This window comes from Labeo rohita, chromosome 10 (genome assembly GCF_022985175.1).
Source record: "Labeo rohita strain BAU-BD-2019 chromosome 10, IGBB_LRoh.1.0, whole genome shotgun sequence".
Lineage (NCBI taxonomy): Eukaryota > Metazoa > Chordata > Actinopteri > Cypriniformes > Cyprinidae > Labeo > Labeo rohita.
The window spans coordinates 30,769,808-30,797,094 of NC_066878.1; the positions used below are offsets into that span (position 1 = coordinate 30,769,808).

Genomic DNA, 27,287 nt, shown 5'->3' on the forward strand with positions numbered 1-27,287 from the left:
GATGAGCTCCTGTGAAGCAAATGAACACGCTGTTCTGCCTGGTGACAAACACAAAGACACATCAAGCAGCTGATTATAACAGGCGTTAATTTCTCACATGCCCAGATTTCCTTTTTCCAACGACATTTAAATCCAGAATATTTTTGGTTAAGAAATAAACTCGTAGACCAGCACCCTTCCTAGAAATTTACGCTTTTTGCACGAGACATTGTTTCGTCTGAATGTTGTAGTCATTATGGCTTGATTTGCATATTGAGCATCACTAATTTGCTCGGTGTATCTAAATATGGCTGCACGTAACAAACAAGACGACGTCATTGAACGTGACCCCCTCCGGTCCTGCATCAAATGGGTAAAAAATTAATGGGTATTATTAATAATAATAGAATTTTAAAAATAATAGTACAATTATTAGAATTTAAAACGCTAATATTGTTGAGAATGTCAGTGGATACGCATGAAAGACAACACTTGGGCATAAAGACATGCTGGAAACACACGTCCATTTTGACCCATCAGGATTCAGGTAAGTCACACCTGGTCATATCATTTGGACATTTTGTACCCTAAACGGCTCAGTGCAGCGAGAACTCCTAAAGCGAAATTTGAGCAAGTTTGGGCAATTGAATAAAATATTAATTTCATCGCACGTATAATGCAGAGGTGGAAGGGGTGGATCATAAATCGCCCCCCCACCCACTCAAACCCACCCAAACCCCCCCAAACTTGCAGGGTTCGCGCCGCACTTTCCATTCGCTGTCGAGCTCAGGCAGCCATGTGATGAAGTTCTGCTCTTCCCTCACACCTTCTCATCCTGAGGATGGAATAAGATGCTTTCAAACGACGATGCCTCTTTAGCAAACAAGGATTTCGCGGATGTGCTTTCTAACCGAGAATGTTCGTTTATCCGTTTCACATCCAGATGACCGGGTTTTCGATGCCATGAGGGAGCCCAAGAAGAATGTAAGTACTCCATGCTTCTAATTTAGCAAAAAATAGGCCATGTGAAATCAGTAGCTTTAATATCGTGTAGAATGCAGTTTCATAGACGGAAAAAGAATCATTTTTAAAATAGCTGGCCTGTGTTTTCTAAGGCGTCCTTGTCAGAAAAAGAAAAATGAAAAACCAAAAATTCCAAAACCAGTTTAAAATGTTTAATTATTTCCTAATGTAACGTTTAACTTATAATACGCCTACTGATTCATATGTAATTTATTTGTGTAAAATATTACCAAAAGCCCTTTTTAAAACACTCACTGTTAATTTAAAGTCTTTATACTTTATTAACACACATGCTTAGCTGACCTGCAAATCACTGGCTGTTCAGCAAACGATAACAGATAAATAAGTGTTAATTGTCCTCTGTGTGACGTCACGCCGAACACCCTAAGTGGTTAATTGCTTCAGGGTGGTTAAATTAAGAGCTGCTATTAAAGATAACTGATACAATTATGTTTTGCTTTAAAATGAGGTTGCTAATTATTTTATTTTATTCCGAATCATTCCGAAGACTGTAAAATCAAGCTCAACCTTTGTTCTACTGTAATTTGCATCCTCGAGAAGCGAGGTGATGCTTAATTTGCTTCATTCAGCTGCTTTATTTTCTCTCATTTAGAGGTTTAAGGAAATCTTTTCATATACGCATTTATAGTTTCTAACAGAGCTTGAAAAACATGTGTCGATTATGTGTGTACTAAAATTAACTGAATACATATGCACAAAGAGAAAAATCTATTTAGAAGCATTTGCATATAGATTATGCTTTATTTAATGGAGAAATAATGGATAGGTAATTTTGTTTATATTTTATGTAGCGTTAGTTTTATGTTTTGTATTAATAAACGTGAAACGTTTGTATTAATAAACCGAAGAACATAAACGCTCGTTCATTACGATATTGAAATATTTACAGGCCTGTTTACGTTTCAACAGATCAGTGAAGCATTTCTGAATCTAATCTCGTCATAATCATTGATTATGATTCATAATTACACTGCAGAGCCTTAAAAGCGTCCGCACAAGCTGTTTCTGAACACTTTGTTGAACAAACAAACTTGAACTTTCACTCTTGTGTCTAAAACTAAACCACTGGAAGAGAAAAGATGTGTTATAAATGAATGAGCAGCATTTGCCATCTGAAGGAAGTTTCCAGGGCATGTATTACCTTTATGCGCACAAATATTTCTCTATGACTAAAAAGAGTAGGCTAGTTTAGAATATGCTATAAATGTTAAAAAAGCAAAAGAATTGGCAAAAAAGTCACTACCGTTTTTTAACCCCAACTAGCCCTGGTTAATTAATTTCTGATCCTACACTCATAATTGCACTGCAGAAAAGGGGCAAGCCGGTGTGCGTCACCGCGTGCGTCTCTCCAAATGGACATTTAAATTCGGCGCGACCCCAAGACCTCTGACCTCACGAGGTTTGTGCGCATTTTGGGCACTAGAGCTGGAGCTCATTGAGTGCGTCAGTCCTGTCATCCGTGAGCACGTCATCCGTGTGCCATAAGGACGTCATGATGCTACCCCGAGCAAGAAGAGCGAAAATGCCTCCGGATCAAACCTGCGCGCATTTTACGCATGATACGAGAGCGATATTTGAAGCCCAAACCCAAGTACGCATGTGTTTACTCTCCAGCTCTCGCTCCGTGGCCGATGCTGTCTTTCTGCCTTGCGTTTTTTGCTGCGTGCCCGTTTATTCTCTTGCCTGGATACGCAGGATTTCATGCGTACCGCACTGTAAATCCAGCAAAGCCGAGCTCCGACTGGAATAAAAGCATCCACGCTGCTATGGATGGATGTAGCAGGCTCGCGTCTTGTAGGTCTGAGAATTAAGAAGTTCAACAATTACGCGCGGGAGCCAAGTTGGATGGGATCGACCTCATTTGGAGGAACTTTCTGGGGTTTTTTTTTTTTTGCGTGCAACTAATTACTCGCATCTGCTGACTTGGAGTAATTGGGGCATTTTGCACTTGTTGTGGTGTGACACATCACGTTGGAGGCGTGTTGTTATCTTTGGTTATCTAGCTGTATGAGTGTGCTGGTCGTCATAAAGCTAGATAACCGAAAGTAAGAACCGCTTCTATCAGCATCTCAGCGTGGAGCGTTAAATCGGTGAAATATAGGCGATAGATATATATTGTTGAAGGCGTAAACGCTTCAGGATGGTCTGTTTGTTATATAGGACTAAAATTAAAGCGTTTGGATGATGCACGTAGGAGACAAAGGCGTAAGTTTGTTGTAGTTGTCAGCTCATTGGAACCCACGTGCGTCCGAGTATCGTTGACTCTGGACTTATTCAAGCTCCTCAAATGAAATAATTGGGACATAATGGGATGGAGGAAGGAATTGGCATAGAAACTCATCCTTAATTGATGCGGTCGAGCGCACGTGGGGGAGATGATGTGAACGCCCGTGGACCCCCATTCCCACGCTCGAGGGCAAGTGGGCAATGTCTTGTCTGGGGCAGAATATGACAGACAGCCCTGCGAGGGGGAGGGGGGGGGGGGGGGGGGCAAGTGCGCCCTGCTCATCTGCATCTCTGTGGAGGGTGGAACGGCGGAGATGGAGTGAATGGAGGATGCTGGAGAGCCTGTGTGTGACGGGAATGTGTAACGGGATGCTGTACTTACACATCCACACACGAATCAACGGGCGACTCGTAAACTATCCACGACTAGGCCGACGTAGAGGCCCCAAGAGCTGACAACTGATTTAGAGGCTCTCTCTCACACATCATTAAGCAGCTGGCTGTACATTAGGAATATCGTTGACAAAAATTGTTACCGTGTTTTTCTTTCACTTTCAGTTGACTTTCTGTTCTTTCTTTTCTTTTTTTCTAAAGATATTTTCAAACCCAAACCCTAAACATAACCCCTTCTTCTTTATATTAATTTAAGATCTTTAATTTAATATCCTTCTTGGCATTTGGTCTCATTATGCATTATATATATATATATATATACATGCTCATGAATATTCTCAATTAGATATAATGTTTCTCATATAGATACACCAAGTTAAAAAATACATATATATATATATATATATATATATATATATTTTAAAAGACGGTGTATTTATGTATGTATGTATTTATTTATTTTTTAGAAATAAAAGGTATGAATTACCTTAGAGGTTTTGGACTATATTACATTTAACAAAGTGATACATGTGTTTATTTTTTAATAATATGTGATCCTGGACCACACAAAGCCAGTCATAAGGGTAATTTTTTTTTTAAATTGAGGTTTAGACATCTGAAAGCTGACTAAATAAGCTTTTCGTTGATGTATGGTTTGTTAGGATAGAACAATATTTGGCCGAGATACAACTATTTGAAAATCTAGAACTTAAATTCGAAATATTGAGAAAATCGCCTTTAAAGTTGTCCAAATGAAGTTCTTAGCAATGCATATTACTAATCAAAAATGTAATTTTGATATATTTATGGTAGGACATTTACACAATGTCTTCGTGAAACATGATCTTTACTTAATATCCTAATAATTTTTGGCATAAAAGAAAAATCGATAATTTTGACCCATACAATACAAACATGCCAGTGCTACTTAAGACTTAATGTTCTGGGTCACATATGTTTTTGTAAGTAGTAAGTATGAATTACCTTACAGTTTTTGGAGAAAATACATATGAAATTTATTTTACAATAAATCTAAATAATGAATCATCTCATAATTTGTAATTTAAACAGAATGGAGAATTCCCAAAATTTTCAGTGCAAGCCATTTCTTTTGATTTTATTTTAAAAAGTCGTTTTTGCGTTATCAGAGTGTTTTCTGCTACTTTTTTTTTTATTATTTTGTATTTACTGCATAATAAAAATATTAAATTTTCATTAAAAAAATATATTTTATTAGACAATTTCACTCTGTGCCACTGCAACGCTTCTGATAGAAGATATAGTCTTTGGTGTTTCTGGGTGCTGTGCAATGATATTGACATTGTTTCTCATCATATCTATTGCTGTATTGCATATTTTAGCATATGCAATCAGTTTTGATGGTCATCTTGAACTTGAATTTGACCATGAAGCACATGCTGAACTCTGAACTTTGATTCCTTTGGGACAGAGGGCGTGAGAGGTCAGACGGGTCACCACTTGAGGTCACACTGAGGACTCGAGCTAAAAAAGAAGACAGAACTTAAAAAAACAAAAATCAAATGTATTTCCAGAATATTTAGGAACCTGTTTGCTTCAAAAGAGAAGAAACTATTAATTTATTTATTATTATTCATTGGTTTTGGTGTGAGGAAGGCATAACATGACTTCTTATGAATATTCAAATGAGAAAAATGTAATATAATCACTGACAATTTTGCCACTTCCTATTTCAACACCTGAGCTAAATAAAGAAACTGTAAATAATTTAGTGGTGAAAGAGAGAGAGAGCATAAGATCACAAGAATATCTGCTAATCAACCTGCGGTTATGATGTTCCCGCCCACTTTTGGCAAATCTGTCATGTGTGATGAGCTCTTGAGCTGATTGGAGTTTCCATGGAGATGATGAGGCGAGCTGACTCTCTATATGAGCCGGAGGTGCCAGTGTGTCTATAGCTGCAATAAGTGTAATGAGAATCACCTCGCGTTACTGTGCTTTAGTCAGATATATTTCTATCTCAGATCTTCTGAGAGCAATTTATAATGAGAACATAATCTGTCATCAACACTAAAGGATATTAATACTGAACCACAGCAGTTGTTCATAAAGATCAGCTGTATTTCACAAGCTGATTTTTCTTGAATGAATAGGCTACAAATACACTGAGAGGAAATTTCAAATCCTGATATCCTGTAATTGTGTTTCCATCTCTGATTTATAACAAATCTCCTAATGTTTTCGAAAACAGCTGATAGCGCAATCTGCAAATGACTTTGTACTTCATAAACGTCGAGTCGGCTCATTAATACAACGAGACTGCTAATTTACTGAGAGACTCTGGGATTTTGATGGAGAGACACGAGGAGCTGCTTTCCTTCAGTTGAGGGCAAACAGACAGCAAGACCGAATAAAACAGAATTAACCGTGGAATTACTGCTAGCATTAAATCTTTGGATTGTAATTAAATGACAAAATATTCTGACAAACTAACATTCACTTGAGAATCTAATATTAAAATAAACCTGCAGGAAAGACAATAAAAGCACTAATTTGTGTGATGTTGCAAAGTCTTAATTTGAAAATGATCGCTTTGATTAACCGTCAGCGGTTCATGGGCATCTCCAAACACATCATTGTCCACCGTGGAAGCGATGCCTCCTGTTTGCCACCATCTTATGGCTTTGGCAGTGGAGACTGAGAGGGCAATCCCAAAATGTCTGCTGGCACACACTCTCACACACACACACACACACACACACACACATACACGTCGCGCGCTTTGCATATGTCACAGCACAATGGCTGCCCGTTACCATGAATACCAATTTTCTAATTAGCACCATTTTCATTGGTTTAGCACCCTGAGCTCCAGCGTATGATTGGTGGTAATCACACTGCCTGGAGATTCTCAGGAGAGCCGCTTTTGATGAACGTTTGGCATCTCGTGTTTTGATTCGGCGTCGCGTGTACAGTAAAAACACAGTACGGATGAAGATAGTTCTGCTTTTCTACAGTGAAAACAAATATGTGGTTTTTGACTTCTTAAGCTTGCACGTTACTTTTATATTTGCATACATATCAGTAGTGCACACATGCTCAGCATTTCAGTACAGTGATACCAAAGAGAGGAATTTTGATCACTTTTAGAGTCAGTGGCATGCATGAAATATGAACGGAGGAAGTACAGATAGATGGCAGACATGAGAAACGCTGTTAATAATTCATTCAGATTTAAGATATTCATGAAATAATAGGTGCCGCTGATACTTATGCACTTGTGAAACATATCTTAACCATGAACAGATTTAGCTTGTGGCCTCTATTCTTTCTTTTAGAGCAATCAAATGCTGTAAGTTAAAAGTTATTGCATAAAATTGCCTGGTGTTGCGTAAATAAAATGTAGCTTAAACAGTAGGTCATGGGTTCAATTCCCCAAAAATGCATGAAATGATCAAATGTATTGTTTGAATGCCATTTAAGGATAAAAATGTATGGCAAATGTAAATGTAAAAATTATATGTAGATTAAATATTATATGTACCTCTGAATATGAGAAAACAAGCTCACCATTATATATAGTCTTGTTGCATGTATAAACCACTTTAAAAGACATAAATAAAACATTTTATAGCTTAAACACTAGTTTTATATTTCACCCTAAATGCATTTTAAATGCATGCATATTAGATCAGTGCACACATTTCAAACATGCTCAGCATTTCATAGTACGGTAATACCGAAGAGAGGAATTTTGATCACTTTTAGAGTCACATCAGTGGTATGCATGAAATATGAACAGAATGAGCACAGATTGATGGCAGACATGAGAAATGGCATTAATAATTTACAAATTTAAGATATTCATGCAATAGGTGCCGTTGATACTTATGCACTGTAAAAACAATATAAAACATTTAATAGTAGTGATACCAGAGAGGAATTTTGATCACTTTTTGAGTTACATCATTTAAAATTGCCTGATATGGTGTGTATAAAATGTAGCTCTGCAGTAGGTCATTGGTTCGATTTCCGAGGATAGCATGAAATGGTGATTTTTTTTTTTTTTTTTTTAATCCAACTTAAGTTGTTTTGTATAAAATTGTATAGCAAATGTAAATTTAGACATTATAGGTGCCTCACTATTATCCAGAGTCTTGTTGCATGCATAAACCATGGATGTTCAGCAAAAACTTTTTTTTTTAAGTTCCTTAGCTTAAAAAATTAGTTATATATTTCACCAAAACTTCATTTTAAATGCATATCAGAACAGTGCACACATTGTCCATGTGCACATTTCAAACATTTTCAATATTTCATAGTACAGTGATACCAGAGAGGAATATTGATCACTTTTAGAGTCACATCGGTGCTTAAGCATGAACAGATTTTGCAAGTGGTGTTTATTCTTTCTTTCTGACCACAACTAAATACTATCCATTAAAGGTTATTGCATAAAATGGCATTAAATAGTTGCCTGGCATGGCATAAATCAAATGTAGCTCAACTGGTGGGTCTTGGGTTCGATTCCTCAGGCATGCATGAACTGAAAAATCTATATAAGTGAAGATATTGTAGTTCTGCTTTTCTAAAGCAAAAACAAATGTTTTATGGCTTCTTTAGCTTAAAAGGTGGTTTTATATTTCACCCAGAAATCTTTTTTAGTGCCTAAATATCAAAATAGTGCACAAATTTCCATGTGCACATTTCAAACATGTTCAACATTTTTATAGTACAGTGATACCAGAGTTGCATCGGTAGCTTAAACATGAATAGATTTTGCTAGGGGCCTTTATTTTTTCTTTTCACCTACAATCAAATAATGTTCATTAAAAGTGATTGCATAAATTTGCATTAAAAATTGTATGGCGTTAATAAAATGTAGCTCAAGCAGTAGGTCATAGGTTCAATTCCCCAGGAATGCATGAACTGAAAAATTTAAAAATGTAAAAAATGTATGGAAAATGTAAATCTAGATGTTATATGTACCTCTAAATATGAGACATTGAGCTCACCATTATAAAATGTCGTTGCATGTGAAGACCATGTGAATAAAGATGTTAGTTCTTTCTACAGCGAAAACAAGTGTTTTATGACTTATTTCGCTTAAAAACAAATTTTTCAAATGTTTCAAATTTTACCCAAAATTCATTTTTAGTGCATACATATCAGAACAGTGTGCACATTTTCCATGTGCACATTTCAGATATGTTCAACATGTCATAGGACAGTGATTCCAGAGAGGAATTTGGAGTCAGATCAGTGGTTTAAGTGTGAATAGATTTTGCTAGTGGCTTTTATTCTTTCTTCTCAACTACAATTATAATTATATCCATTAAAGGTGATTGCATTTGCATTAAAATTGCATGTATGGAGTAAATAAAATGTTGCTCAAACCATAGGTCATGGGTTCGATTCCTCAGTAATGCATGAACTGAAAAATTAAAAAATGTAAAAATGCATGTCCAAAAATGTATGGAAAATATAAATCTAGACATTATATGTACCTCTAAATATGAGACATTGAGCTCAACATTATAGAGTGTCATTGCATGTATAAACCACATAAAGACTGTATGGATAAAGATATTAGTTCTGCATTTCTACAGCGACAAAAGGTGTTTTATGACATCTTTAACTAGTTTCTTATTTCACCCAAAATTCATTTTAAGTGCATACATATCAGAACGGAATTTTGAGTCACAGCAGTGGCTTAAGTGTGAATAGATTTTGCTAGTGGCTACTACAATCAAAACTACAATCAAATAATGTCCATTAAAAGTGATTGCATACATTTGCATTAAATTTGCTTGTATGGGGTAAATAAAATGTCGCTCAAACAATAGGTCATAGGTTCGATTCCCCTGGAAAGCATGGACTGACCAGATGTGTTCTTTAAATCCAATTTAAGTTGCTTTGGATAAAAATGTATGTCAAATGTAAATCTAGACATTATACGTACCTCTAAATACAATGCACTGTGCTCACCATTATGTAGTAAAGCTAACAGAATAGTATGTGCCTTTATTGTGGGTGTAATGTGAAATCTCTGTGTTTCTGTGTGTGTTAGAGGCAGCTGTAGCTCGGAGTCGCCCGCAGGAGGAAGTGGAGGCAGCGCTGCCTCATGAGGCTGATGCAACATGAGGTGAGTGGAGAGCCAGAGGCCAGAAAAAGGGATGTGAACATCCTCTGCGGACCATTCATAGACACATGCACATGTGTGTGTTTGCAGAAGATGCTCGTAGCACATCTGAGGTTTGTTTTCCAATTGCATACAAATCCAAAAGCACAAAGATATGCATGCAAATGATCAAAAACGTGAGTGCAAAAATAAACATCAAATAATATTGGTGAGGGGTTAAAGGTGGGAGACACACCGGCTGTAAATATTAATGATACGTTGCAGTGTTAATGTCATTGATGTGTTCGAAAAAAAAAGAAAAAAGAAAAAGACTTATCTTGGTCAGAAGAAATGTTTGTCGAGCCAGAAGACTCAACAATCATGGTGTGTGTATGTGTGTGTGTGTCTGAATCAGGGTGGTTTAGAAAACCAGGCCAAAGGCAACATTAAATCCCTGACCTATTTCTTCAAATCAAGTCGGTCGAATTGGACTGTTACATTAGACTCCCATTGAAGTTCTCCGTGATAGCAGACGCTAATGATGTGATATTTAGATTATAATTATGAAACGGTGGGTCTGCACGAACCCGAAAGCATTTGGTGTGTGTGTGTTTGCAGAAATAGGATTAATAATAGAATAAAACAGCATGCAAATATCAATAAGCAACACCAAAACAATCCACAAATAAATATATTAATATTTTTTTTTGCAGCTAATTTGTTGATTGTTGTTAAATGTGCACCGCTGTGTAAATATTAGCAGCCCAGCTTTCATCAAAATCTTTCTATCCAACCGTAAATGTGTATTTTCGTGTGTGAGGTGGATTTGCGCGGGCTTCATCTTTTTTTTTTTTTTTTTCCATGGTTCCCACCCAGGGAACAAAAGGCATGTGCATAATAAAATCATGCAAATGCATGCAAATTGCAAAGCCAAAATAGGGGTATGGACTTGGTGCTTTCCTTTGTGATGCAATCATCCCCCTCACTGTGTACTTAAAGTGCTGGGTTAAGCAGGAGACAAAATGCTTTGAATGGACAAGAAAAGAGAACAAAAAAGAAAAACAGGTGTCTTTTCCTGTGCGCTGTTTTTACGTAAAGAAAAATACAGAAAAAGGAAGAAACATTAAATTATCCATCTTTGTGGGAAATATATTTGGCTAATTTAAAGAAAAAAAATCACACACACAAGCTGTACAGGAAAATGCATGTATTTATATTAGGGTTGTTAACTATAATAACCCTGATATAAATATATTTTCTTTTACAGCTTGTGCATGTGCATTTTTTTCCTATTTTTTAAATGTATTTTAGTTAACTAAAACCATAAATGAAACTAAAACCATTTTCATTACTGGAAATGAAATAAATGTTGACCGAAATTATAATATAATATAATAATATAGTATAATATAATATTATATAATATAATATTAATTTTAATTTTAATTTAGTTTAACTTGATGTACTAAAATAACTAGAACTAAAACTATATTAAAACTACAATATATAGACAAAAACACAACAAAATAACTAAAACTTAAAAAAAATTCATGAAAAATAAAAAAGAATCTCAGTGTTATTAAAATGAAAATAAATATTACATTCTTAAACCAGATTTTTGTTTTTTTTGCACAAGATGTTTTATATTTTGGCCACATGTTCTGTATGTTTATCAGCACGCCTATCCTTTCCCACATTAAAAGTGGGTTTTCTTACCCCAGACGAGAGGGGCTTCTCTCTCAGACACAATATGGTGAGATGTGCACAGGCCCAGCGTGCAGACAGACGCCTCACAAGCTTCTTATAATGCGTGTCGACATTAACATTCTTGCATGTCTAATGCCGAGCTCGCAGCAGACACACGGTGTCCGGAGAGCGTGTGAATGGGGCCGTTATAGACAGCACCGTCTTAATGATTTATTAATCTGCACGGGCCTCATCTGAATATATCGGAGCCTTGGATGCTGAGCAGCAGCTCTGCTGGGCAGATGGGCCGACTGCAGACGTTCAGCGCAGTGTGTGAGTGTGTGTGTGTGCATGTCGCAGTGCTGACGGCCATAGAAACACACACTGCAGACCTGCACGTTATTTCAAAAAGCAAGTGTTTTTTGAAATTCAGTTCATGTAGTGAACGTTTTCAGGGTTATTTGTTAATTCATTTGACACGTTAATGAATTGCAATGGCGTTTTGATATCATGCAGTATGCATGAGAAATTAAACTGAGCTTGGATGCAAGAATTCATCTTTATTGACCGGTTTAGAAGATGCATTGAGTTTAAGCCTAACAGATCTCATGTTTCCTTGTTATCTGGGTTAAATGCATTTTGCACAAAGTTTGAGAACCATTCCAGTGCAAATTCACTGCAGTGATGTGAAGAAGTGATGCTCTATAATATCAGGATTACATAGATAACCTATTTACCCATTTGTTTACATCTGAAATATGTTGTGTGAAAGTTTGCATCCGAATTATTGATCAAGCATAGCTGCATCAATTTATATATGCGACGCTGGACCACAAAACCGGGTAAATTTTTTTTTTTAAAATTGAGATTTCTACATATTCTGAAAGTTGAATAAATAATTTCAATTGATGTATCGTTTGTTAGAATAGGAGCATATTTGGCTGAGATACAACTGTTTGAATATCTTGAATCTGAAAGTGTAAAAAATCGTGTAAAGTTGTCCAAATGAAGTTCTTAGCAATGCATATTACTAATCAAAAATTAAGTTTTGATATATTAACGGTAGGAAATTTACAAAATATCTGCATGGAACGTGACCTTTACTAAACATCGTAATGATTTATGGCATAAAAGAAAAATCTATAATTTTGACACATACAATATAATTTTGGCTATTGGTACAAATATACCGGTGCTATTTACAACTTAAGGTTTTGTAGTCTAAGGTCAAATATACAAAAACAAGTGTAAGCGAACAGAAACCATTTTGAGTATATTCTGAAACAGTATAGCTATAACATGCAATCTCTGTTAGATTTAAATGATATAAAATTATTTCTGTTGCTATAATGTATGCTGTGTACAGTAGCGTACAGTATTCAAATATGCTGTTCAAAAGTATTGGGTCAGTCAGTTTTAAGAAATTAATACTTTTATTAAGCAATTGCATTGAATGAATGCATTCATTAAATTGATTCAAATTGACAATAAAGAAATGTATAATGCTACGCATTTTATTTAAATTTTGAACTGTCTATAGAATTCTGCCAAAAATGTGTCACAGAGTAAAGCAGAACAACCTTTTAAACACCGATAATGATAAAAATGCAGCAAACAGCATATTATTTGTGAAAGATCATGTGACTGAAAAAATCTGCTAAAGCACAGAAATAAATGACATTTTATATATATTAAAATATACTTGTAATATAAAATATATTTGTAATAATATTCCACAATATTACTATTTTTACTGTATTTTTGGTTGAATTGCAGCCTTGGTGAGCATAAAAGATAAAACAAACAAAAATCGTACTAACCCCAAACTTTTATGCATTTTAAATGTTATGCATTCGAATGACTTGTATAGCAATGCAACATATCTTTTTGCATTGGCAGACAGCAGTTTTACAAGCTTATAACAAGCTCTGCTAAACGTATATTAGATTACTAAGAAGCATTTTCACTTGATAGTCTCAGAAAACCTTTTATGTGCAGAGGATGTATCAAAACCATGTTTTGAAGCACGAAGGCCTAATTTTAGGGATGCTAAATTATTTTGGAACACTTTTTTTAAACAATATTCAGGTTCAAATCCATACTTGTCTATTTCCAGTCAGTTTTCATTCCTCTTTTAACGTCTCTCTGCTGAAGTGAGTGGCGATTAAGCAGCAGTATTTCAGCCCTATGAGAGACGCTGTTCTCTCTCGGGTCCCATGATGGAGTTCTGTGTTAAGAGTGGCGATGGAGAGAAAAAGTGAAGGAGGGGAGGACAAATTGGAGGGGGCTTACGGTGGCCCAGTCAAAGGGTCCATTGTGCTGGGGCGAGGAGCAGAGTTAATCAGGAGACCCAACAGTAATCAACGGTAGAGTTTGGGTCGGACAACTGCTTGGGTAAACATCCATTGTTCTTGGGCTGAGGTACCAAACAATGCCAGCATTGTCCCCGGGTCTCTCATTAGGGTGTGCTGGGGGTTACGAGCTCTCGGCTCGGGCTGTTAAGAGCTTCGGAAGCGGATGGGAACCAGAGGGGTAAAGCCGAGCGGAGGGGGAGAGGAACAGGCCTCTCACAGTCTCTCCGCCACAAAACCTTTTGGCCGTGGGCCGCACAAGCCGCAGGAAAGAGAGAAAGGCCAAGCTTGTCATGACATCTTCACGTCAAAATCTCACGGAAGCCTGGAGGGGGGGGAGGTTCGGAACAGGAGAGGATGACATGAACATCAATTAGAAAAGGGATTTTTGGTCATCTTTAACCAATATCAGTAAAATCCAGACAGTGTCTACATGAATTATGTGGACCCTGGACCACAAAACCAGTCTTAAGTAGCACGTATATATATGTATCAATACACTGAATGGGTCAAAATCTTTTATGCCAAAAATCATTAGGATATTAAGTAAAGATCATGTTCCATGAAGATACTTTATAAATTTCCTACCGCAAATATATCAGAACTTATTTTTTAATTAGTAATATTGCTAAGAACGTAATTTGGATAACTTTAAAGGTGATTTTCTCAATATTTAGATTTTTCTGTACCCTCAGATTCCAGATTTTCAAATAGCTGTATCTCGGCCAAATATTATACTATCCTTACAAACCATACATCACTTGAAAGCTTATTTATTCAGAAAAATGAACCTTTATGACTGGTTTTGTGGTCTAAAGTCGCATATATCCTATTTTCATTTTGTTACTGGGAAAAATGTCATTACTGAGCGAGTACACTAAAAATTTGGCTTTCAAGCTGTGTTTTTGTCTCACCCGGATTTATTATGGTAAGCCTAGGGACGATAAAGTTACTACTTCCGCCATTCGTCCGTGCATGTTTACATCACGCAAATAAGCAAAAACGTGTTTTTTTGTTAGAAATGAACAGAATGTCATTAATAAGCGAGTACACTACAATCCATCTTCCAAACCGTGTTTTTGTCTCACCACGATTGATCATGGTAAGCCTACAATAAGCCTATAATAATATTTTATAGATGTCGGGCCGGATTTGCCGGGAAATCGCCTACTTCCGTTATTTGTCTGTGCGTGTTTATGTCCGACCATGAAGAAAATATGCTCCGGTTGTTATATATCGTTATATCACCCGTAACTATCGGTACACCGGTACCAACACACGCAGAAGCGAGTGCACGTAATTTCTAAAGCAATATTTCTCCGCAAGCAACGTGCAGTTTTATATTTCGACCGCTACACAAACCGATAGACTCTAATATAATGTTACATAAATTTGCGTTGTTTTACATCAGCATAAAATTCATATTTTACTTTCAGTTTATTAAACATGCTAGTTAAATTGGTACAAAATAAAAACTGGTGTAAGACTACAGGGAAAACACTGTAAAAACAATGCTCAACAAGACTGGTATTACCTCAAGATTTTTCATAACTCAAGATACTTGTGACCCTGGACCAAAAAAACAGTCATAATTGGGAGTTATACATCATCTGAAAGCTGAGTAAATAATCTTTAATAATCTTTAATATTTGGCCGTGATACAACTATTTGAAAATCTGGAATCTGAGGGTGCAAAAAAATAAAAAAAATTGAGAAAATCGCCTTTAAACCTGACCAAATGAAGTTCTTAGCAATGCATATTATTAAACAAAAATTAAGTTTTGATATATTTGCAGTAGGAAATTTACAAAACATCTTCATGGAACATGATCTTTACTTAATATCCTAATGATTTTTGGTATAAACGAAAAATCGATAATTTTGACCCATATAATGTATTTTGGCTATTGCTACAAATATACCTGAGCTAGGACTAGTTATGATAATATGAAACGTATGAATTAGAAATGCAAATATTTCAGTTAACGATCCCTATGACAAAATGATGACTTAACAAAACAGTAAACACTTAAATTCCGTGGAAACATCACAGAAAAATCTTGTTTCTTGTGTATGTGACCTCCTGATTCAGAGAATTATTGATTCATCTGTCTGGATGGACAAATCTGGCACACATATGCACTAGTTTTTATTCTAAGCACTCGACAGAGAGAAAGAGAGAGAGAGAGAGGGGTTCATGTAATACTCTCCCATGAAGAAAGCATGTTACTGTAATTAGACAGTGGATGAGTTTGGCGCAAGCATAATTTCCCCCCAAAACCCTTTCATCTTCCTGTTCTCTCCCCCACCTAATTTTACATAATAGTAAGGCACGGCAGGCATAAAATCTCTCCTTAAGTCATGACATGCCCTCTATATGTGTGTTTAATGAGTATGTATGTGCTGAAAATGGGGGTCTTTTGTTCGTTTTAGAATCTGGGAAATTTCTGAGCGCTGCGAACCATTTATCTACTATTTTGTGTGTGGGAAAATGGACGCTCTTTCGTGCCATTGCTTCGGTCGGTGGTATCTCTGTTATCTCAGAGAGCACATTGGGTCGAAAACGCATCGTTCTTGTGGGGATAAAATTTGGCTAGTGTGGGAAATGGGAAAAGAGAAGCTAGCGTCCGCCACCCCGAGCCATTAAACCAGGACAAGGCTCAGAGAAAGGGAACTCGGCGCTCTGGTTTGTGATTAGCTCCATTGTTGGAGATATTTTGAGGTTCGTTGGTCTCAGATAATGTTCCCTAATGAGTTCACACGAGCTTAGCTGAACCTTGTGTACAGACAGAGGTTATAGGGGACTCCAGATCCTGCATAATGCAATGTAAAAGACTACGTAAGGCCCGAGATATAACATTTGATTGGGTTGTGAAAAGTGCCTGTGATATAACTGGTTAATTTGATTTACTTCACCCTGTTTACATCAACAGAAAAGGCATCAGAGGCAGAAAAAATATTAAATTTAGTTTAAAAAAACGACAAAAACTTTTGTTCTAATATACAATATTGTGCACAGCTGAATAACTTAGTTTTAAAATAATAATATGTGCAATGAACATGCATTTCTTTAGAATAATATGCGCTTATGAATACTTTGCAATAAGACCAAAAACGTTATAGGTTTTTAGTAAATATAACAAATTTTGATTTTGATGTTAAAATAAAATAAATAAAATTTGCTTCCCATATATCGACCGCGAAACCAGTCTTAAGGGTCAGTTTTTTGAAACTGAGATTTATACATCAGGAAAGCTGGGTAAATAAGCTTTCCATTTATTTTTGGTTTGTTAGGATAGGTCAGGGTGGAAAAAAATCAAAATATTGAGAAAATCGCCTTTAAAGTTATCCAAATGAAGTTCTTGGCAATGCATATTACTAATCAGAAATTAAGTTTTAATATATTTATGGTAGGAAATTTACAAAATATCTTAATGGAATATGATCTTTACTTAATATCCTAATGATTTTTGGCATAAAAGAAAATTTGATAATTTTGACCCATATTTATTTTTAGCTATTGCTAGAAATATACCCGTGCTACTTAAGACTGATTTGTGGTCCAGGGTCATGACCCTGGACCACAAATCAGTCTTAAGTAGCACGGGTATATATTATGTTTTTACATATATTTTTCTTCTTTAGAATATCTTATTAACTATAATATTAACTATTTACAACAAGACCAGAAACATAATCATTTGTGATGTGATTTAAAATAATTTAAATGAATAATTAACTGTCCATATAAGTCTGTCCATCAATTAATCAACTAATTTTATTTTTATTTTATTTTATTTTATTTAGTAAATATTTCTTTATAGGAATTTTTTTTACTGATAAAAATGTAATATATACAGTATGAGCACCAATTTTATAATTGTATTTTTTTTTTTTTTTTGGTAAATGTGTGTATATATTGCATTTTTATAGAATTTTTATTCTTTTCAATAATACATACTTATAAATAATTGACAATAAGACAATTTTGAAATTTATCTTAAAATGTATCTTATATATATTATCTTAAAATATACTGTATATGCTAAAATTTGTAATCATAAAATTTTATTGATATTATTATTATCATTGTTATTATTATTATTATTATTATTATTATTATTACATCAGTTAAAATGTTACGTAAAGGATATTAAATAAAAATCATGGTCCATGAAGATATATCAATGTAAATATATCAACACTTATTTTCTCAGTATTTTGATTTTTTTACCACCCTCAGATTTTAGATTTTCAAATAGTTCTATCTCAGCCAAATATTGTCCTATCCTAACAAACCATACATCAATGGAAAACTTATTTATTCAGCTTTCATAAAATTGATCCTTATGACTGGTTTTGTGGTCCATGGTCACATATATGTATAATCATATACATTCGCCCAGATTTATTTGTTAAAAATTGTATTTCAAATATTTGCTGGCATTATTCCTTGAAATGAGAGTTTTATGGCTACACTTCCTGTTGTTGTGACCTCACGGTTGCCGTTTGGCATCAACTAAGAGATAAACATAATTATGACATCACTTTCTCAAGCTGCCTCCCTTGTGACTGCTGTATGGAGGATTCAGACTTGAGAAAATGACATAAGCTAGCAAAGCACAATGAAAAGAAAGGCATGTGTGTGTGTTTGGTTGTGTGTGTGTGTCATCGGAGGGGGTGGTGGTGTTACACTACACCAGTGTTGTATGCGATATGCTGGATTAGAGTGGACAAAAGTATGCAAATATTGTTGCTCAGTTCTTCCAGGCTTTGTGAGACAGTTTGACAGAGAGTAAAAGGAGACGAGATGCATGTGAGGTTTTGTTGCCATCTGTGATGCTAACCTTGGGAAACTGTACCCTAATTAGCATAAGAATAATTGATACATTAAATTAGTCTTACAATGTCAGGGCTGTGTAGGAAAGACATACAGACGCACACATAGGATTTAGAGGATAACAGAGATATAAAACACAACTTGATGTATGATCAATTAAATACAAACATCAAAAAGGCCATAAAATAATAAGAGAATGGAACAACCAATTTTAAATTTAAAAGAGCAATAATTAAGAATATTTGCATAGTTATATATTGTATAGTCATAATTTTATGTTCATTATCAGAGTTTTTAAAGTTAACTAAAACTAAAAGACTAACATAACAACAAAAAAAGAACTATTAACTGACATAATATTAAATAAAAACATTTTTATTTCACCATTTCTTGTTTAATTTAGTTTAATTTAATGTACTAAAATAACTAAAACTTAGTATAAATGTAACTAAATTAAAAAATTATTTACATAAAATGTTAGTGAACGAAAAAAATAAAATAACTAAAAATAACTATTAACTGACATAATATTAATTAAAAAAAACTTTTTATTTCACCATTTATTATTTCAATTTAGTTTAATTTGATGTACTAAAATAACTAAAACAAATAACTAAAACTAAAACACAGCCAAATTAACTAAAATGTAACTAAAATTAATAACTAAAATAACAAAAAAAGTAAATATTAACTGACATAATACTAAAAAAAAAAAACTTTTTCACCATTTCTTGTTTTAATTTAGTTTAATTTAATGTACTAACGTAACTAAAATTTAAATAACAGATTTTAAATAAAAATTTAACACATTTTTTTTATTAAAAAAATGTAAAAAATAATTACAATTAATTTTAAAAATTAAAATTTTAATTACATAAAATTTGTTATAGTTGACGAAAACTAAAAACCAAATTAAAATAAATAACTAAAATTAAATTACTTATTAAAATTAAAATGTTATTTACCATTTAAAATATTATTTACATAATTTAGATATAGTGAACTAAAACTAAAAAACTAAAATAACTAAAAATAACTATTAACTGACATAATATTAATTTTAAAAAATTTATTTCACCATTTCTATTTTTAATTGAGTTTATTTGATGTACTAAAATAACTAAAACTAAAACATGTAACTAAATTTAAAAATGATTTTTTAATTTATGTTTTAAAAGTTTTTACACAAATTTTTACTTATAGTTAACTAAAACTAAAAAACTAAAATAATAACTATTAAATGACATAATATTACATAAAACCTTTTTATTTCACCATTTCTTATTAATTTGATGTACTAAAATAACTAAACTTAACCGAATAACTTAACAAAACACACACACACACACAGACAGGCAAATTACAAAATTTTTTTACAAAAATTCAAATTGAAATGGAATAAAAAATTCAAAATATTAATAAAAATATATTAGTATCTCAATGGCACTTAAATAACACTGTTTATTATTAAAAGGGAATTTATATGATCATTTATTTAATGAATTAATGCAATTAATTTTCTGACTAATCTAAAATGTTCTTATTACTAATGGGAATAAATATTGCAAATATGTCTCTAAAAAGATAACGGAAATACCTTCTTAGTCAAGTTATGTATCAGACAAGTATGCAATGATCTGAAAAGAATCAAGAGGCCATAAGCACTTCAGATTCTTAACATTTAAGAGATATTTGTGACTCAACTGCATCAAGTAGATTTGCGCATTTTGCTCACACACACACACACACACACACACACACATCTCGCTCACTGAAAGGATGGCGGTGGTTAGGTGTGAAATCACGATGTGTTAACAAGACTGACTCCTTCTGTGAGCACACACACACTCAGATTCATAGCCCTTAAAATAGCATTTGTACCTGTAAAAGCTTCTCATGTTGGCTTCAGCTAAGCAATATATTTCTTCATCGCAGTCCAAAGGCGTTTCATACACCTGACACAACACAGAGTCCGCTGAACTAAAAAAGAAAAAAGCATGATACATTGATAAATTTATATCCTGACTGTAATTAAAGAGTTAAATCCCTCATCGTGATCAACGATGGTTTAATTTCACTCAGAAATGAATATTTCCGCATCTCATTCCCACGTCTAATGTAACGGCGAGCTCACCATAGCCAAAGGCCAAGCGGACACAATTTTTCAGAATAGAAAAAATTAGACAAATGCAAAGGAATGGTAGAAAACGAGTTTCTGCGGATCCGTCAAGCTCGTATTTGTCTTCTGTGGAAGTGGATAGCAGTACATCAAGAATTCAGTTTCCTCTACAAAACTTCCTCCGGAATTAATCACAGTGTGTTCATTAATTACACAGCGCTCAGATTGGAGCATCACACAGTCTTTAACTAGAGCCACCACATGTATGTACTTTGAAACTGTTTGTACATTACATTCATAGTGCATTATTTTTGTCTTTTTAGGGTCGGCGGACCAATAAAGGAGGCTACAGGAATCATGGGAAGGATGTGATCTGGATACACAGAGCTCACAGATCATCATATGAAGATGACGAGGATGATTCAATGAAAGGGTAAAATGTATAATATTAATAATAATAATATATATATCTTGATTAATGCTGATTAATCACATCCAAAATAAAAGTTTGTGTTTACATTATACATGTTTACTGTGTACATGTATATATAAATACACACTCGTACATATACATATATATTTAAGAAATATATGTAATATATATTTATACGTATTAAATATGAATATATGTACATGTAAATATATATATGTATGTGTATTTATATATATATATATATATATATATATATATAATGTAAACACAAACTTTTATTTTGGATGCGATTAATCAGCATTAATCGATTTAACAGCCATTATATATATGACCATACTAAGAAGTTTGAATATAAATAAATAAATAAACATTATATTTAACACAATGCATATGCTTTTTAAAAAAAATGTTTTATATGCATGTATATTTTTATGATGATGTATAAAGATTTTTTAAATAAACTCTTATATTTAAATTCAAATATGTTTGAGTTTCTTTTTTATGCCATTGTTCAGGTGTGTGCGTGTCAATTTATCAACTCAACAGTCCAAATGTCACACATCATAAGAGCATGTCAGTTTGCATGAATGAATGATATTAATATAGCCTTCATACTTAAGTACACATGATGTGTTATAAAACCCAATGAAACTGAATAAAAAAAAACCTTAATAATTTGCCTAATTAGTGGGTAAAATCATCTTTTGCTACTTGGTTTTGCTAATCATATGCAGGTTATGGGGGGAGGGGCATTCTCATTGTATAGAGTGTTTGATTGGACGAAAATGTGTATATATATTTATATTTATTCCATTCATTTTATTTTCCCAGAAGTGAACATTTTTAAATGCATAACTTTTACATTTTTTGAAGCTGTTTTAGTTCACTTTCAGAATAAAAATTTCCTGATCATTTACATACTCCCATGTCATCCAACATGTTCATGTCTTTCTTTCTTAAGTCAAAAAGAAATTAAAGTTTTTGAGGAAAACATTCCAGGATTTTTCTCCATATATTGGCCTTCAATGGCGATCAATAGGTTGAAGGTCCAAACTGCAGTTTCAGTGTAGCTTCAAAGCGCTCTACACGATCCCAGCTGAGAAATAATTGTCTTATTTAGCAAAACAATTGGTCATTTTCTAAAAAAAATAAACATTTATATACTTTTTGACCGCAAATGCTTGTCTTGGACCAGCCCGACCTCACGCATTACATAGTCACGTTGGAAAGGTCACACATAACGCAGGCGGAAGTACCGACCCAGTGTTTACAAAGCGAACATGCAAAGACAGTCAAACGGCCTTTACGCAAAAAGGTAAAACAATGATGTTGGACGATTTTGAAGTTGGAGGAGAAAATAAGATGGAGCTTTTCAGTCTACTCTATATCTTCCCTGGTGAAAAACAGCATATGCTGGTAGGTATGTTTTGATGCTGGTTTAAGCATAAACCAGCAAAGGACCAGCTTAAACCAGCATCAAAACATACCTACCAGCATATGCTGTTTTTTTTAACAGGGTTGAAAAAAAATTCTGAACTGAAGTACCAGAGGTCGCGTTAACCGAAAATTGTCCGTCATTAATAGAATTTTAATATCAGTGACAGAAAAATCTGAAGGCCGTCCGTCACTTTGTCAGATTACACTGGGGTGATCTATTGTAACTTGTAACTGTAATTCCCACCCCTGTCCAGTTGGTGGCGAAAGCAGAGCAGGGGATCCAGAACAAAAAACAAAACTGTCACGAATGTTTTGCTACGTGTTTGATTACGCACAGGCGTGTACACAGAAGCTACAACGATCTATCACGCCACATTAAAGACCGCCAAAACAGAATTTATTGCTTGGATTTCCCAATGAAATAGACAGAATTTGAAATCGGAGATTTTGTTTCATATCAAAGGTAACACAAAACTTAGCCTATTGTGATTTACTGGATGGTAGGCGCACTATGTACTGTTCCTTCATCAACTGAAAACAAACTGCATAGACCAAAAGATCGATTAGGATTTACGAATTGGTTCATAAAAATGAGAATATATTAAAATCTGTCACTGTAGGATGTTCAACATGAAAAGTTACTTCTGTTCATCTGTTCTTCTCAGAATAAATGCATAAGCCTATATCGTCCTGTAGGTTCATAATTTGATATAAACAAACAAATCATGACATAATTTAATTTAAAAATTAAAATGACCGGTAATAATAGATTGTGACTGAATTTTATGACCCTGTCCGTCAAAATGCAACCTCTAAGAAGTGCACCAACAAAGAACCACGTGCGACCTTTCCAATGTGATTACACAATGCATGAAGTCGTACAGCTAAAGCAATACTGATCGTTTTGCTAGATAAGACCCTTATTCCTGGGGTGGGATCGTGTAGAGCCCTTTGAATCTGCATTGAAACTGCATTTTGGACCTTCAACCCGTTGATCCTCACTGAAGTCCACTATATGGAGAAAAATCCTGGATTGTTTTCCTCAAAAACCTTCATTTCTTTTTGACTGAAGAAAGAAAGACATGAACATCTTGGATGACATAATAGTAAAATACTAGGATTTTTTATTTCTGGAGCTGGACTAATCCTAAGCTTTAAAACATTGTGCAGCAAATAAAATAGCTGTTTACAACAAACTTTTAGAGACATGACTGTGTTGTGGTAGACAAGATGGGGAAAAAAATCTGCATTTTTGCTTATGTCTTTCAATATATTGACAATAAAATGAAAAGGCAAAAATCTAGATAATTAACGCAACGTTATAAATGATTAGCCAATATCAGTGTCATTGAGTTGAGAGCTCTAGTGTGTGGTCAGTGTGTGTTGTGAGTGGACGCTGGTCCTCATGTTAACAGCCTACTCTCGTCCTCTCAGGAGGCCCTTGTTAGACGAGGTGCCGCTGAAATGTATTAGCGTGATTCACAATCTACTCCACAGCCTGTAGGCAACAACCGTCATGCTTCTTTATAAAGACTGTGCCTGTCGGATCAGTATTTCTGTATGTGGAGCTTATATTTACTCTATCAATATCAAACTCTAAACAAGCTAATAATGTTCAAATAACCAGCAGAAGTTAACAATGCACTTCCAGTAATTAGCTTACAACTCAGCCATCTCTGGAGAAATGTGTGCATGTTCTGTCTTTCTGCATTACTGTCTTAATTGTATTTTTGAACATGTTTATCTGGCTAAAAGTTCTAAAAGTGGAACATACTTGTTATATTTTAGAAGTCCAAATGTAATAGCTTTTTTATATCAGCTTGGTGTCAAATCTGACTATTAAGTGTACAAATGTTAGATATTTAGGCTAATACATAGGCTATTTAAAGCACAAAACCCTCTCTATATTGACACAATCACAACTCAGATTAAAAAAAGGCTCAAGAAATGCTCCAAATAATCATTTTCATATTATAGCCCCATCCTTTACCCAGCATGCTTTGCGACTTTTCATCTGGTGAATTTTCTTAGTTTTTTTTGGGGTGTTATTCCATAAAACTGTCACTACTGTAACAGTCATGACCGACCGAAACACGTCATCATTGTTTCGGTAGCGACAAAAGGGAACACATATTTCTTTATATGGGGGAAACAAACAAAACTTTAGTAGAGTTATGCAAATTGTTAGTATTTTAGTATGGTTTAGTAGTGTTTTAGGATGTTGGTTAAAATTCTGTAATGTGATGTGGTCGCTACCAAAACATTACTGTCACTACTGAAGCATGGGATCCTTTGTCAAAAATAAAATACACTGAATTATCAACTGAAATTTTATGATAGTTTTGTTCAATGTATATTCAAACTAAAGAATCCTTAAGTTTGAAATCAGTATGATCAACATTTTGCCTTTTACAAAAAAAAAATTGGATTCCAAATCTCATAAATCACACTTGAAATATTGTTAAAATTGAAATGGTTATTGATTTACCTCTGAAAACTTTGTAATAAAATATAAAAATATATATTTACAAGGAAGATGTAAGCAAAATCTTAATAGGTCAATATGACCCTTCTTATTATTATATATTACTGTGTTTCAGTAGTGACAAATTTGGGAAGTGGGTAAATATTCCAAAATTTGAAAATACAATATGAGAATTAACAGCACAGTTAGGGCTGTCAAACGATTAATCATGATTAATTGCATACAAAATAAAAGTTTGAGTTTGCCTAATATATGTGTGTGTACTGTGTAATTATTATGTGTATATAAATAGACACAAATTAATGTATATTTTTAAGAGAAATATGTTATTTATGTACAAATTATTTATGTATGTTTTTATTTATATATAAATCATAAAATACAGTAAATACATATACTTGTAAATATTTCTTAAATATATATATATATATATATATATAAATAAATGTGTTTGTATTTATATATACATAATAATTACATACAGTACACACACATATATTAGGCAAACTCAAACTTTTATTTTGTATGTGATTAATTGTGATTAATTGTTTGATATTATACAATTTTCATACATACAAAATTTATAGAAAAAGACGATTTTTTCGAGACATTTCCAACTCTGACTTTGAACCAATTCTGTTGAATGGCCCATATATAACTATATAAGTTTATAACTCTCTCTATCTCTACATTTAAAAAGACAATATTTGTAACTGTACTAAAAAATATGTAATATATACTGTATATAAGGTGATTTATACCTTTTGCTTCCAAAAACCTAGCATATCTAAGTACAACATGAATCACAGTGTTGTTATGATGTTTAAATTTATATATGAAGAGTTCAGATGCAAAACCAGCTAAAAGCCACCTCAGTCAAAAATGAGATAATGATAGTAGGTGAATGCTCCTGACACATATTATATGTCCATCAAAAACTTTTACTTCAAACTTGCTAAATTCCAGCCTCAGCCCTATCAGAAGTACCAGTACTTAGACAGAAACCTACACAAAGTAGCCAGAAAGAAATGTTAATTTTAAAGAAATATGTCAGATGGATTTAGAGGCTTTTGCATCTGAACTCTTCATATGCATATATAAAATGTATATATAAAATGTATCAGTTAGCACATTCTGGCAAAACCAAAGAAAAATGCAACTGAAAGCACACCAACAAACCTTGATTTGTTATCTGCTATGCTTTAAAGTTGCTATAAATGTAGTAGAAGAGGCCATACTCATTCTAGAGAGCATTTTTGGGGGAATAAAATATGTATATGCCCCTACAGACAAGACATTTCCCTTGAAGAAAAAGTAAATATCGGCTATAATTGTACTTAATAAACTCTTAGAAGTACACTAACATATATATTGCCTTAAAACAGGCTTGGCCTGTAATTTTGATTTCATGGGGTTTTAAGAGATTAAAATAAACACATTTGCTATTTAAAATACATAAAAGAGAGTTTGGACATGAAGGTGTGTATTAACTTTTTGAACGAGGAATAAAAAGGCATGTGATTTCTATGCTAAATTGTCAAGTGTATATAATTTATCTAAACAAAGCCTACAACACCTTTCATATTTTCCCATGAGCGATGGGGGAAGCTGAACTATGGCTTAACATATCCAGAGAGCATTAAAGCTGGACATCTCAATGGACAGAGGGTGGGACGGGCTGTCTGTGCAGAGCGGTTCGGAGACAGACTATTGTGCCGCCGCAGTCTCAAACCCCACTAGAGTCTCTCCCCCATTCTTAGAGTCAGACAAGGCTAAGAGGTTTCCACATTCACGTCCACCTCAACTCGCTCCCCACTTCATCGCAGCAATGCATGATACCGGCTCACTTCAGCCCGGGGAGGAGGCCAGACTGCAGCTGCCCGTCTGGGGCCGCATGAAAGAACGGGGTGTTTTTCAGTTGGGGCGGAGAGGGAAGCTGTGAATGCCCTCCCAAAGAGAGATGAGGCATATTGAAAACTATATTAAATTACCCTGATTAACAATTTAGCCACGAACAGGAGAGGCAGGGAGGGGTTCTATTGGCAGAGCCAAAGCCTATTCACCGCCAGAGCGGCGGGGTCGAAAGGTCCCCCAAGTTCACAGGCTCTGCGGCTTTGTTATGCTAACACACAATCTCAAATCAGCAGCCAAGTGGAGTGTGAAATAGAAATGATTCCTTGAGAACTTTCGGCGA

The 27,287-nt window shown here is 34.2% G+C and overlaps 1 long non-coding RNA gene across 1 annotated transcript; it reads left to right on the top strand.

Annotated features, from left to right (window-relative positions):
- Positions 1–740: 740 nt before the first annotated feature.
- On the top strand, positions 741–21,540 carry LOC127172479 (uncharacterized). Its single transcript, XR_007828630.1, has 3 exons — positions 741–963; positions 9,692–9,766; positions 21,062–21,540. It is a non-coding gene; the product is annotated as an uncharacterized LOC127172479 (long non-coding RNA).
- The last annotated feature ends 5,747 nt before the right edge of the window (positions 21,541–27,287 follow it).